General features: G+C 32.2%; 1 long non-coding RNA gene across 1 annotated transcript; it reads right to left on the bottom strand.

Moving 5' to 3' along the window:
- Positions 1-5294: 5294 nt before the first annotated feature.
- LOC118490281 lies at positions 5295-10052 on the bottom strand. The gene is made up of 3 exons (XR_004888993.1): positions 9919-10052; positions 5790-6151; positions 5295-5635 (listed from the first exon to the last, which is right to left on the bottom strand). It is a non-coding gene; the product is annotated as an uncharacterized LOC118490281 (long non-coding RNA).
- Between the last annotated feature and the right edge of the window lie 2232 nt (positions 10053-12284).

Below are 12284 nucleotides of genomic sequence, written 5' to 3'. Positions count from 1 at the left end.
AAGCACTATGTGTCCATGACTCCATGTTGATGTTGTTCGTGAATTTGTCAATATAATATTGGTTAAGAACTCCACCATCTCCCTAAATTTACTCATAAAATCTACATATTGCTTACTTTCTAAAACTTGAGCCAACACCTTTTTAGTAAGGACAGGTACCTTATGCCATGAGACCAAAAGATTATAGGCAAATGTGTATCATATATGAGAGAGAGAAATAAACAAGAGCATCGATAGAAACTGTTCAACTAAATGGCCATTACACCATAATTGTTAATAAAACGTTTTCATTACCCGAATCGAATTGAGAATTTGCCGTGGTGTTGGAATTAATTTTTAAAGATTTAAATTCACCTTATAGTTTAATTAGCGTTTTTTATTAATTTTAGAGTAAACTGTCATTTTGGTCCCTGAGGTTTGATCACTTTTGTCACTTTAGTCCAAAACTCAAACCTTTTGCATCTGGGTCCCTGTGGTTTCAGTTTTATTGCCATTTTTTGGTCCAAAAGTGAAACCGGGTCATCATTGCCTTATAAAATCTTGCAATTTTGTCATTTTCCTTAGGGGCAAATCAGGTCATATTTGTCTTATAAAACATGATATTTATTTATAAAAAAGAAATGATCATTTTACCCCTGCGGAAAATTACAAAATAGCAGGATTTTATAAGACAAATATAACCTGATTTCATTTTTGGATCAAAATGACAATAAAACTGGAACCACAGGGACCCAGATGCAAAAAGTTTGAGTTTTGGACTAAAGTGGCAAAAGTGACCAAACCACAGGGACCAAAATGGTAGTTTACTCTTAATTTTATTTTGTCTCTTGAATCCAAGTTTAAATCAAAATACCCCTTTTAAAACAATCGTATTTGCATTTGACACGGTTTTAGTATACGTGGTTAATCTTTATCCATGAGAACATTAACCTAACTTCCATTCATACTAGTCATGCTGAGTTAAAATATGTTTATATTATTATTTATTTACTAGATTTAAACACCCAACAAATTAGCGTTTTTTAGAACATCTCATGTCATTGATGCATAAACTCACACGGGCCTCTCACGGTACTTTTTTTTTTGGGTAAAACCTCTCACGGTACTTCTTTCCTCCACTCTCTCTTCCACTTCTCCTAACACTATGTTCCCGAGTCATTTAACAGGGGGAGGTGAGGGGAGGGGAGGGGAAGGGAAATTTTCTCTCATAATCTTTCCAATTTGGGAGGATGAATATATGGTCATATTTAGTCATATTTTCTTCCTTTTTTCCTCCCCTCTCCCTGTTAAGTGAAACTCGGGAACATAGTTTTTAATATTTTCATCTCTTTTCCTTCCACTCCCTCTGTTAAATGAGTCTCGGGAAAAAGACTTCTATTAAAGATGGAATAACACAAATTAATTCGAGAAGCTAAAAAAAATCATAACCCTTAATTTCTTTTTCAATCTCATGAATTTCAATTTAAATTGAAATAAAAAAGTATAAAAGTAATATTAACTATATTTTCTCTACAATTAACTCAGGTTAGACAATTTAAAAGAAATAAAAAATGACATAAATATAAATTTATTTTGTTTCTCTCTTCTCACTTTCTCATCTATTATGGATCTCTTACCGCCCACATACTCACTTATACCCGATTTTCTGTTTCCATCACATTTCAAGTTAGCATAAAGCCAAAATTACAGATACTTGAAGTCATCTACTTATATATGTACAAAATGTAGGTATCAAGTTTTTGGTATTTATCATATTTGTAGTGAACATAAAACCAAAATTACAAATATGTTGATCCAGCATATATTCATACGTAAAATAACAAGACCAATACGTATGTAGGAGGTAAGATCAAATAAAAAGTTTATTTTGCCTAAATAGGATAAAAAAGAATCTTAACCATTCATTTTTCAAATCAATGGTTAAGATGAAAATGTAAGAAAAAAGAGGAGTGTAAGGGTATCTTTGGAAATCCTATTTATTGATTTTCTTTCTCCACATGCAAGACACATGCATATTCCACCCCAATTTTTTAAACGTTCATAACTTTTTATACGATATTATTTTTTCATAAAAAAATTCACCATAAAATGGTGTCACACCCCGATCTGCAGCGGAATAGGTGATCGGGGCACGATTGGTAGATCCAAAGCTTATGACTTGCTATTATGTGTTTTAAATAGTCATTAATCAATATCGAATGTTTCACAAAACAGATAATCCAAATAAACAATTAAATACATGAGACATTGTTCATAACAATTAAACTTCATTAATCCATTTCTTATTAACTAAAGCCCATCCTATGTTCAATCTTCTCTTCAAGCTTGTTCACTTGTATCATGTGTAAGAGTAATTTTTGAGTCAATAATGATTGGTGAGTGAATCTCCTTGTTGTAAGGAACAAAACATGTTTAAATTTGTTTGTTGAGAAAGCGTGCATTAACCAATGTAAGTAAACATGTTGTATTGCATATGACAAACCAGAATAAACAATCTCAAACAATAATCAAATCAGCTGTATGCAAATGTGCACGGTATTATGGTGTGCTGCAAGATCTAACTTCAATCAAACGAAGCTGATCTCGTGTGTTGGCAATGTCAAGTTCCGCTCATAGGTAATGGGGAACAGATGAGCCAATGATGATCTAATGTCCAAAATGAATGAAATGCGCCAAGTGATAACCAAACAATTTACATGTACTCCTTCAGCATGGTCTACTGCCAGGTTTCGCATAAAAGAAACCCAAATATTTTATAGAACTTAATTACTATAAAACACATGCATCATTACTGAATTAAAGGTCACCAAGCACATCTAAACCAATAACAATGATAATTTAAGAAACTTGACCAAAGTCAGAATCAAAACCCAAAGCTTCAATCTTTATTCGCAAATTCAGACTAATGACTTCAACAAACCCAAAAACCCCATTTATACATTAATATAAAAAACTTAAAGCAAAACACAAGACCTCCAAAACCATGCACTATAGAAAATTTGTAGTCTTGGAACACACAATTAACAACTTGTACATCTTCATTTGTTCCTAAAGCAACCAACACACTTCATCAATGTCTTTTCCTTGTCAATCAAGACACAAAACACTCATTATCCAATCAATAAAATAAGAAAAAAACAACAAAAAAATCTGATATGATTCAGTGAGATGAAAGATTCGAAATATCCATATTCGAAATCTCCGTTTCCTGCCATCGCCATCGCTACGGTGGCCGAAAACCCCGACACTATCGTCGTTGCTGCTGGTGCCTTGCCCGCTACAGTTGTTTCCCTCTCCCTTTTATCTTCTCTCTCTCATAGTTCTCTGGTCTCTCCCTCTCTCCTATCTGAATGTTATAAAAGTTTAAAGATGACTTCTGCAAGATGACCTACAACTAATTTCACCTAGAATCGGCAAATGGATGACTGAACAACCAGGGGATGAGGCTAGATGGAAAACTTGCTTGTTTAGGGTTTACAATGTCAGGATGAGAGAGAGAGAGAGGGAGAGAGAGGGGTAGGGTGAGATCTAAAAGTGAATTCAAAACCCTGGCCAATTCTTATGTTTAAATTGAGCCCCCTCCTAATAACCCACATTTAAATTTTAAAATTCAAATGAAAAGTTTAATTTTATATATTTGTATTTTGTATAAACGAGTGATATTTAGGATGTAATAATGAAGTAATGAAAGCTGAGTTGTCATGGCTTATTGCTCGCCACGTAAGCTTTTGTGATGTCAGCGCTAAGTCTACTTTAATAGTAAGTAAAGATAAGTTGAATAGTGCCCATATGCTAACGTGAGCATCGGGGCTTTGTTAACTTGAGCCACATTGTTTTTTTGTTTTATTTGAGTTTAGTGCCTTGCTAACTTGCGTCAATTTTTTTTAACAAAAACATAACCAATTGATACCGGTACGAAAAAACCTCTTTTAACTTTTGAAATCATTTTAACGATCTGAACACGTGTAGATAACCTTTGAACATATTTTTTTAACTTTTCTTTTTTGTTTGCTATAATGAGTGCATGATACCGACCGAGTTTCTATCACTTTCTTATTCGTTTACTTTTTTTAACCTTTGTTATTTACCTTATTGTTTTACCTTTTGTTATTATTTTTATATTTAGAGCTAAGCTACGATGCAAATAACATAACACATTTGTATATCATTTTGTTTTATTTTATAGATTAATATTTACCTTATTGTTTTACCTTTTCTTATTATTATATCTAGAGCAAGCTACGACGCAAATAATACAACACATTTAGATATCATTTTGTTTAATTTTATGAATTTATTTAATATGTTGTTATAATGTTCGATACGTACCGAATTCCAATCGTGTCCCGACGCAACTCGCAGATAACTACAACCCTAGTACATATATTTAAGAAAGATAACTGCGTATTTAGATTTTCTATAAAAGTTAACGAAGTTAAGTTTTTAGAGTAAAATTAAATTAAATGATTGAAGAAACATCACTAAAAAAATCTATTAGTGTTAATCTATTATATTATATACTATGATAATACATATAAAGAGGACAATAAGGTAATTTTACATAATTTTAAGACTTTAGATAATACAAGTTTTAAAATATATCGTTAACTTTACCTTCACGATTTTCATATGAACATAACTTTTTCATACATTAATAATTTATTTAAAAAAATAGTTAAACCATAAAAAATGAGCATTTTATTATCTTTAATTTAAGAGATATTGGATTTAAATAACCCAAATTTTCACCAGTTGCCCGATAACACTCCCAACTTTGATTTGTACACTAGCACTCTCAACTTTCAACTTATTGGCCGATAACATTCCCTAACTAACTGAACCCTAACACAGCTAGCTGGTGTCAGCTGCCACGTCATAAAAAATGTTATGTCAGCTGGCACATCATCAAAAAAATGCAATTTCAGCTACCACATCATTAAAAACGTCACATCAGGTGTCACGTCATATGCCACATCAGCAAAAACTAACTGGCTTAGAGTTCAGTTAGTTAGGGAGTGTTATCGGCCAATAAGTTGAAAGTTGAGAGTGCTATTGCAGTTGTACAAAACGAAAGTTAGGAATGTTATCGGCTAATTGGTGAAACTTGTGATTATTTAAATCCAATATCTCTTAATATAATTATGATATTACTATAGTTTACTTTTATTTAAAAAAAATTAACATGTTACATGATTAACATTTCCCGTATTGCGTGGATAGTGTGTTTGTTGTTCAAAAGTAAATGATAACAAATCACACACCTTTTTTTCTTTGGGTAAGAATAAATTATTATTGATTAAACTGTTTTGAACATATCCGAACCCCTAGTCCAGTTGGTCCCATGTGGTGGGGTTGGGCCGGTTCCTCCTTGGAGGTCATGGGTTCTATCCACGGCTGTGGCGTTATGGGGGGAGGACGTCCCAATGATGGATCGTTCCTACCGAGGCATGGTGCGGTCTTGAGGGCAACCCGGTTTTACCCGGCTGTTACTCCAGCGAGTCTCTCGTGTAGGGGCAGTATGGTTTCCGGGCGAAGGTCAGCTTGCGCAACGGCCGGGGCCCGATCGAACATCGCGTCCGGAAGAGCGGGGCTGACGGGGGATTGTCTTTGACATGAATCCGGTGACCAATAGGTCCTGTACATAGAAAGTCACCCTTAGAAAAAAAAAAAAAAAAAAAAAAAAAACTGTTTTGAACATGATTCCAAAAGACCTTTTCCTTTGTCTGACAAAAAAATATTCCTTAAAAAGTACATTGAAAGTTACCGAATCGTAATGGACCACAACGTACCGGTTGTCATTTCGATGGCGGTGGTCGGCGCCTGAATTTCTTGAAAGTTGTTTTTGCTTTTGCATGTTGTAGTCAATTGCGACTGCACTAGAAGAACATCCATCTCCGGCCAAATTTAAGTCTCCAAATAGCCCATTAATAAAAGCCCATTTTTAGAAGCCCATGTCATTCAAGAGTCGTGTTCGGGCCCACTGTACCGTAGAAAAGACCGGTTTGACTTCTCCCGGTCCTGTGTTACTAACTTTTATTAACTCTTAGTTAACTAGTCCTTTAATCTGAAGTTCTCCCGGTCTTGTGTCAAAAAGTTACTAACTTTTATCAAATCTAGTTAACTAGTCATTTGATGTGAAGTTCTCCCGGTCCTGTGTCAAAAAGTTATTAACTTTTATTAACTCTAGTTATCTAGTCCTTTAATGTGAAGTTCTCCGGATTCCGTGTCAAAAAGTTACTAACTTTTATTAACTCTAGTTAACTAGTCCTTTGGTGTGAAGAGTTAAGAATGATTAGGCTAGATGGTGTGGAGAAACGCTCTTCGCCACATCAGACCGATAGCAGCCTCAACGGCACTACACTGACGACAGGGGGTGGGGGCGGCGTGCGCCATCGGTGGACGGTGCCATTGCTAGCCCAGTAATGAGCATGAAAAGGGAGAAGAAAAAGAGGGCCACCAACATATCTGTTGGCAACGGTCAAAAATAAATAAAGTTCATATATATTTTTTTTCACATTTTTACCACACAACTACAAATCTCTTCTTTCAACTCCAAATCTTAATTTGAAATTTGGTTTATGTAATTTTTTTTAATTTTTTAAGTGGTTTTTAATCGGGCTTGAACTCGTCTATTCTATCTCTAGCATTCCACGTGGTCCTCCACCTGGTCCAACACATATTGTCCCTAATTGGGAACCATCCATTCCGTAATTTCTCCCTTCTATGGTCACAAACATGTGTATCACATCATATCTTAAATAAATCTTAGTAAATCAAGTGAGATTGAGACATTTACTATTTTCAAATTGTTGCTTTCTTATTTTTCTTTCATAAAGATTTCATTAAGATTTCACTGATCAAGTAGAGTAGAAGGCAGTCACTCAAGCTCTTTACATTTGATTGATAAAGGAGGGCCTTTACCAAATAACTTACTATAACCGATCGAATATAAATAATTGAAACTTTTTGTCGATTTATTAACGAGTTTTTTAATTAAAAATATGATATGTTAAGTGATTAACAATGTCTAGGGGTGAGCAATAACCGAAAATAGACGAAACTAAACAAAAATCAACCAATAACCGAAAACCAAATTAACAAAAAAATCGTTTATCGGTTTTTTTAACCCTCAAAAAACCGAAATTAACCAAACTTAACCATCCATATTTTCAAATATTTCTAGCTTTTATACCTCCATTACATATATTTCATGTTATATACTTCTATCTCATGTATTTATGCATCTATCTAATGTATTTATATCTTCATTTTATGTATATCTAGGGAAAATTTTTAACCTAAATTGGTTTGGTTATTTACCTGAAATTAACCAACCGAACCAAACCAAGCCGAAGACCAACAATCTATCCGAATAAACGAAACCAATTAACCGAAAACTGAGTGGTTAATAAAATAGATTAATTAATAACTTCGGTTGAGGTTAATAACCGAACCAAACCGTGCACACACTTTCCAATATTTGTGTTTCTTGCCGCATCGCGCGGACAATCTTCTAGTATTCAAACTACGTAAATAATACGTAGAAGTAAATTATAAATATATAATCAAATGAGCTATACAATTAAATGTATCTAAGCATATCTCTCTTTCTCGTCGCATCGTGTGAGAACTCTTCTATTGTACAAGTTAGAACTACGTAAAAAAGTACGCAAAAGTACAATTATAAATATTTAATCAAATAAGGTGGTCTTCGGTTCAAATCTAGAAAAAAAAACACAATTAATTTAATATTATTAGAGTACTAGAGTAGAATAAAGGTTCTATTAAAAAATACTTGTGTGGATATATATTATCAAAAAAAAAAAAAAAAAATTCTTATTTATGTATTATAAATTTACATCGAGATAGTTGGTAAACGGGCAACAAGCAGCGCCGCTACCCCTTTTTGAATAGCAAAACGAAGCCTTTTAAAAACTACGTCCATAGATCTCGGGGTCATAACATTACTATGAATGACCATTTGAATCGACTAAGTAGGTCCACAGCCTCTGTCGCCAGAAAACCAAAAGTTTCAAAAGCAAATGGAATAAACACGTGTTGGTTGTCAATGCACGCTTTCTCATGTTTGGTCACTTTACCCGAAGCAGCCTGACCCACCGTGAAAACTAAAGATGTGGCCAATATGATTTGTAGAATTTAATATTATAAATGGGTACTTTTTCAAGATCTTGACCTTGTTGTACATTGACATACGGGGAAAGTTGACAAATATTTATATTTTAAATTTAAATGCCATTTTAATTACTGTGGTTTAAGCTATTTTGTTAGTTTAATTCAAAAGTTTTATTTTTTGTTTATGGGTCTAAAAAGGTTTTATCATTGTTATTTTAGTCTACTGGGTTAACTTAATTCATTTTTTCTGTTAACGAGAAGGGCAATTCGGTCATTTTATATGTAATTCTGTTAACTAGAAGGGCAATCCGACCATATAAAATGACAGAATTGCCCTTCTCGTTAACAAAAAAATAGATGAAGTTAACTCAGTAAACTAAAATGACAATGGTGAAACTTTTTTAGACCCACAGACGAAAAATAAAACCTTTGGACTAAACTGGCAAAATGACACAAACCACATGAAATACATTTAACTCTTTATATTATCATGTGGAGAGATATAAATAACGCAAGCAAGTCGCAACATGCACGATTCCATGGTGCATCCAACAATAAAACTAAAAAAGTTAACTTTTAACATTTAAAATTACTATATGTTTATCATAGGTACTAGATTAAAACACCGTGTATTACACGGGTTACATAAATATAATTTCATAATACAAACAGTCATCAAGATTAATCTTTTAAAAATGAAGTACCATTTACTTACTATAACATTTTACTTTGTTTTTTTTTTATTTTGCGTAAATGTAATTTTATATAATAAATAATAAAAAAGATATATCTTTAAAAAAACTCATATATTGCACGTGTTTAATAAAATATAATGTCATATGTTAACACATACAGTCGTCAAGATTTATCTTTTAAAAATGAACTTTAATGTACTATTTACTTATTATAACATTTTACTTTGTTAAATATGTATTTTTAACTAATTTTTTGTTTAAAATTATTATTATTATTATTTAATATGATCATAATAAAAATAAACGTTTATATTCTTATCTAATTGTTTGTTTAAAATTATTATTATTATTATTATTATTATTATTATTATTATTATTATTATTATTATTATTTAATACGATCCTAATAAAAACAAATGTTTATCCTTATCTAAATATTTATTCTAATATAATATTTTTATTTAAAATTATTATTATTATTTAATATGAGAGATAAATAGTAAAATAAGGTGAGAAAACATTAGAAAGTTTTATCCTTATCTAAATATTTATTCTTATCTAATATTTTTTATCTAAATATTTATTCTTATCTAATATTTTTGTTTAAAATTATTATTATTTAATATGAAAGATAAATAGGAAATAAGGTGAGAAAACATTAGAAAATGACATGTGTCCTAAAAAGATTTTCGTTTATTAGTATAGGAAGATACGTTTATTTAACATTTTTTTCTTCTTCTAAAGTTATCATATCTTCTTTTAGAAAAGTTTGTTAATGAGAGTTTTAATATAAAGAAGTAACTGCATGAAGTTAGAACATGCAGTGACGGACTCAGGATTTTTTTTTTCAATAGGGTCCACTTTTTTTAGTGTTCAAAATTTTTCACAAACAAACGCTAAAATTTTCGGGTCGTTGTCGTTTGAGTCAGGTCGGGGCGATAAACATAATAAAATACAATATGATAATAAAATTATATAATCATTTACGATTCAAAGCATACAAGAATTCACAGTTTGTAATGCCTTAAACAATCAGACAAGTATGAAAATTGAAGTTATGAAACTAAAAATAATAATAGTTCGTAGTTACCTTACTGTGCTCTGTGGAGAGGAGCAGAAGGGAGACGGAGAGGGCGGAGGACAGCAACAGACGGGCACAGGGGTGGAGGAAGGCAAACGGTCGCTGAATTCTAGAAGGATAAGGGAGTCGCTGAATTCTGGAAGGAGAAAGGAGTGTGTGTGTATGTGGGTTCTATTATTATTTTTTTTTTGCCTCTGTATGTTTTAGAAGTATTAAAAAACCCCTAGTTTAAAAATTAGATTTAAAAAAAAAAAAACAAGTTCACTATGGATCAAACCTGGGACCTTTCACTCTAAACACGAGGATTCACCACTGCACTAAGCTCACAGTTTTGTTAGTGGTGTTCAGCTAATTTATTTTATGGGGTCCATAGAAAATTTAATATACCGGTTCTAGTACTTTTTAAAAAACATTGGGGTCTGAAGACCCCGACTCATTCAATGTGGGTCCACCCCTGAGAACATGAATATTGTGTAAATTGTGTTTTAAAATTTGAGGTCAAAGAGTTTTCTTTTTATGTGAATCTAAACAAAACAGAAAATTTTGACACGACACACATAAATCATTGACTATGTTCTTGTTCATGTGAAAACTATAACTTCTACAATCATTATTTAGTAAAAAATTCAAGTTTTCAATGACTTATTATTAAATAAAAACTAGTGGACTTTCTCCGCGCGTTGCAGCGGGGAAGTCGGTTGGTATCGGTTCGATTTACTAAGGTATCGGTATAGTAATCAACCATTTATATGGTGATCGAAAGATAAGCCCCAAAAAATAAATCATGATACGCATAAAGGATAACGGCACATGTTTTACATCGATCAGAAACCAAAAGAATATTGATAAAGGTCTCAAAAGTACAAATACCGGTACCGATGTTCACTTGAAAGCAACATGGTACCGATGTTGTTCGAACAGTATCAGTTTTGTTCATCACCGACACTCGCTATAGCTTATAATATAAAAAAGTTACTCCCACGCGCTTTGCGGCGGGAAGTCGGTTGGTATCAGTCCGATTCAATAAGGTATCGATACAGTAATCGGCACTTTGTATGGAGATCATATGATAAATCCAAAAAAATAAAGTCATGATATGCCTAAAAGGATATCGACACATCTTTTACACTGATAGAAAACCATAAGAATGTTGATAAAGGTATCAAAAGTACAAATACCAGTACCGATGTTCGGTTGAAATCGACAGGGTATCGATGGTCGGCCGATATCAGTTTTATTCATCACCGACACTCCCTATAACTTATGATATAAAAAAGGCACTCTATACGGCTACCAAAGTTGTTCGAACAATATTGATTCAGTTTGTCATAGTAAAGGAAAAAAAACAATTATAATTGACTCGTTCAATTTTGAACAAAGCTTTTATCCAAATAGAGATAACATAAACATGTCACAACGGTATATTCAGAATTTTATAAAACATTACACAATATTATTAGGGTAATGAAAAATAGTAAACGACGTTAATTTATAAAACATCAAGTCTTTAAAAATTCTAAAAGAAACAAAACACATTTAAGATTAATTATAATAATAAAATGTAAATAAACACTATAAGTTATTATCATATCAACTCAAGTTAGCACATATAATAATATTATAAAGCTCTTATTCATAATATAACATTAAACCTATTATATATAACATTACAAAAACAAAATATTAAAGATTTAAAAACTATAACAATATTTAAATATTATATTACTATTCATGAAGACTTTAGTTTAATATATATAATGTCAACGATCTTTCATTGAAAGAAAATAAGAGATTTATGTTTTGGCTTCACTTTGAGTTTCAAAGAGTGTGCAAGATACTTTTAGATCTACCAAACAAACTTCATCTCACTCGTAATTGAGCTATTGTAGGGTATGGGACGAGTAGGATGATAACAAACTTTTTCTCAATCTCAAAAGATAGAGATGTTGCTCCTAATAAGGCCCCGACTATAAAATCCTCTTTTGACATGTAAGGTATAGTAATTCAGATAGCATAAAATGTGACTAAGGGAATCAAAGCAGCATTCGAACACAAAATATTGATAACGATAGTAGCAAGCTACATCTAACATAAAGTGGCGAGAAAACTTTAATGATAACATATAAAAGAGCAAATAGACAAAAAAAAGGTAGCACACATCATACACTCCCCTACAAAAATCAATACACCATAACCTTTATCCGACGTCTCCAGAACTCTTGACCCCAATCATGTCCTTAGAGTGGTGTAAGTCTACTGTTAGGTCTCCCAAGTGCATCTTCTAAACTTGAATCTTGATCTGCTTCAATGCTTAAGTTCTTTTTTTTAACGGGATCATCAACTTTGGCTTAAGTGGTTGAATTTTGTAGCAATTG

Source organism: Helianthus annuus, chromosome 3 (assembly GCF_002127325.2).
Source record: "Helianthus annuus cultivar XRQ/B chromosome 3, HanXRQr2.0-SUNRISE, whole genome shotgun sequence".
Taxonomy (NCBI): domain Eukaryota; kingdom Viridiplantae; phylum Streptophyta; class Magnoliopsida; order Asterales; family Asteraceae; genus Helianthus; species Helianthus annuus.
The sequence above is the reverse complement of the archived record's forward strand: the minus strand, read 5'-3'. Positions and strand labels throughout refer to the sequence as shown.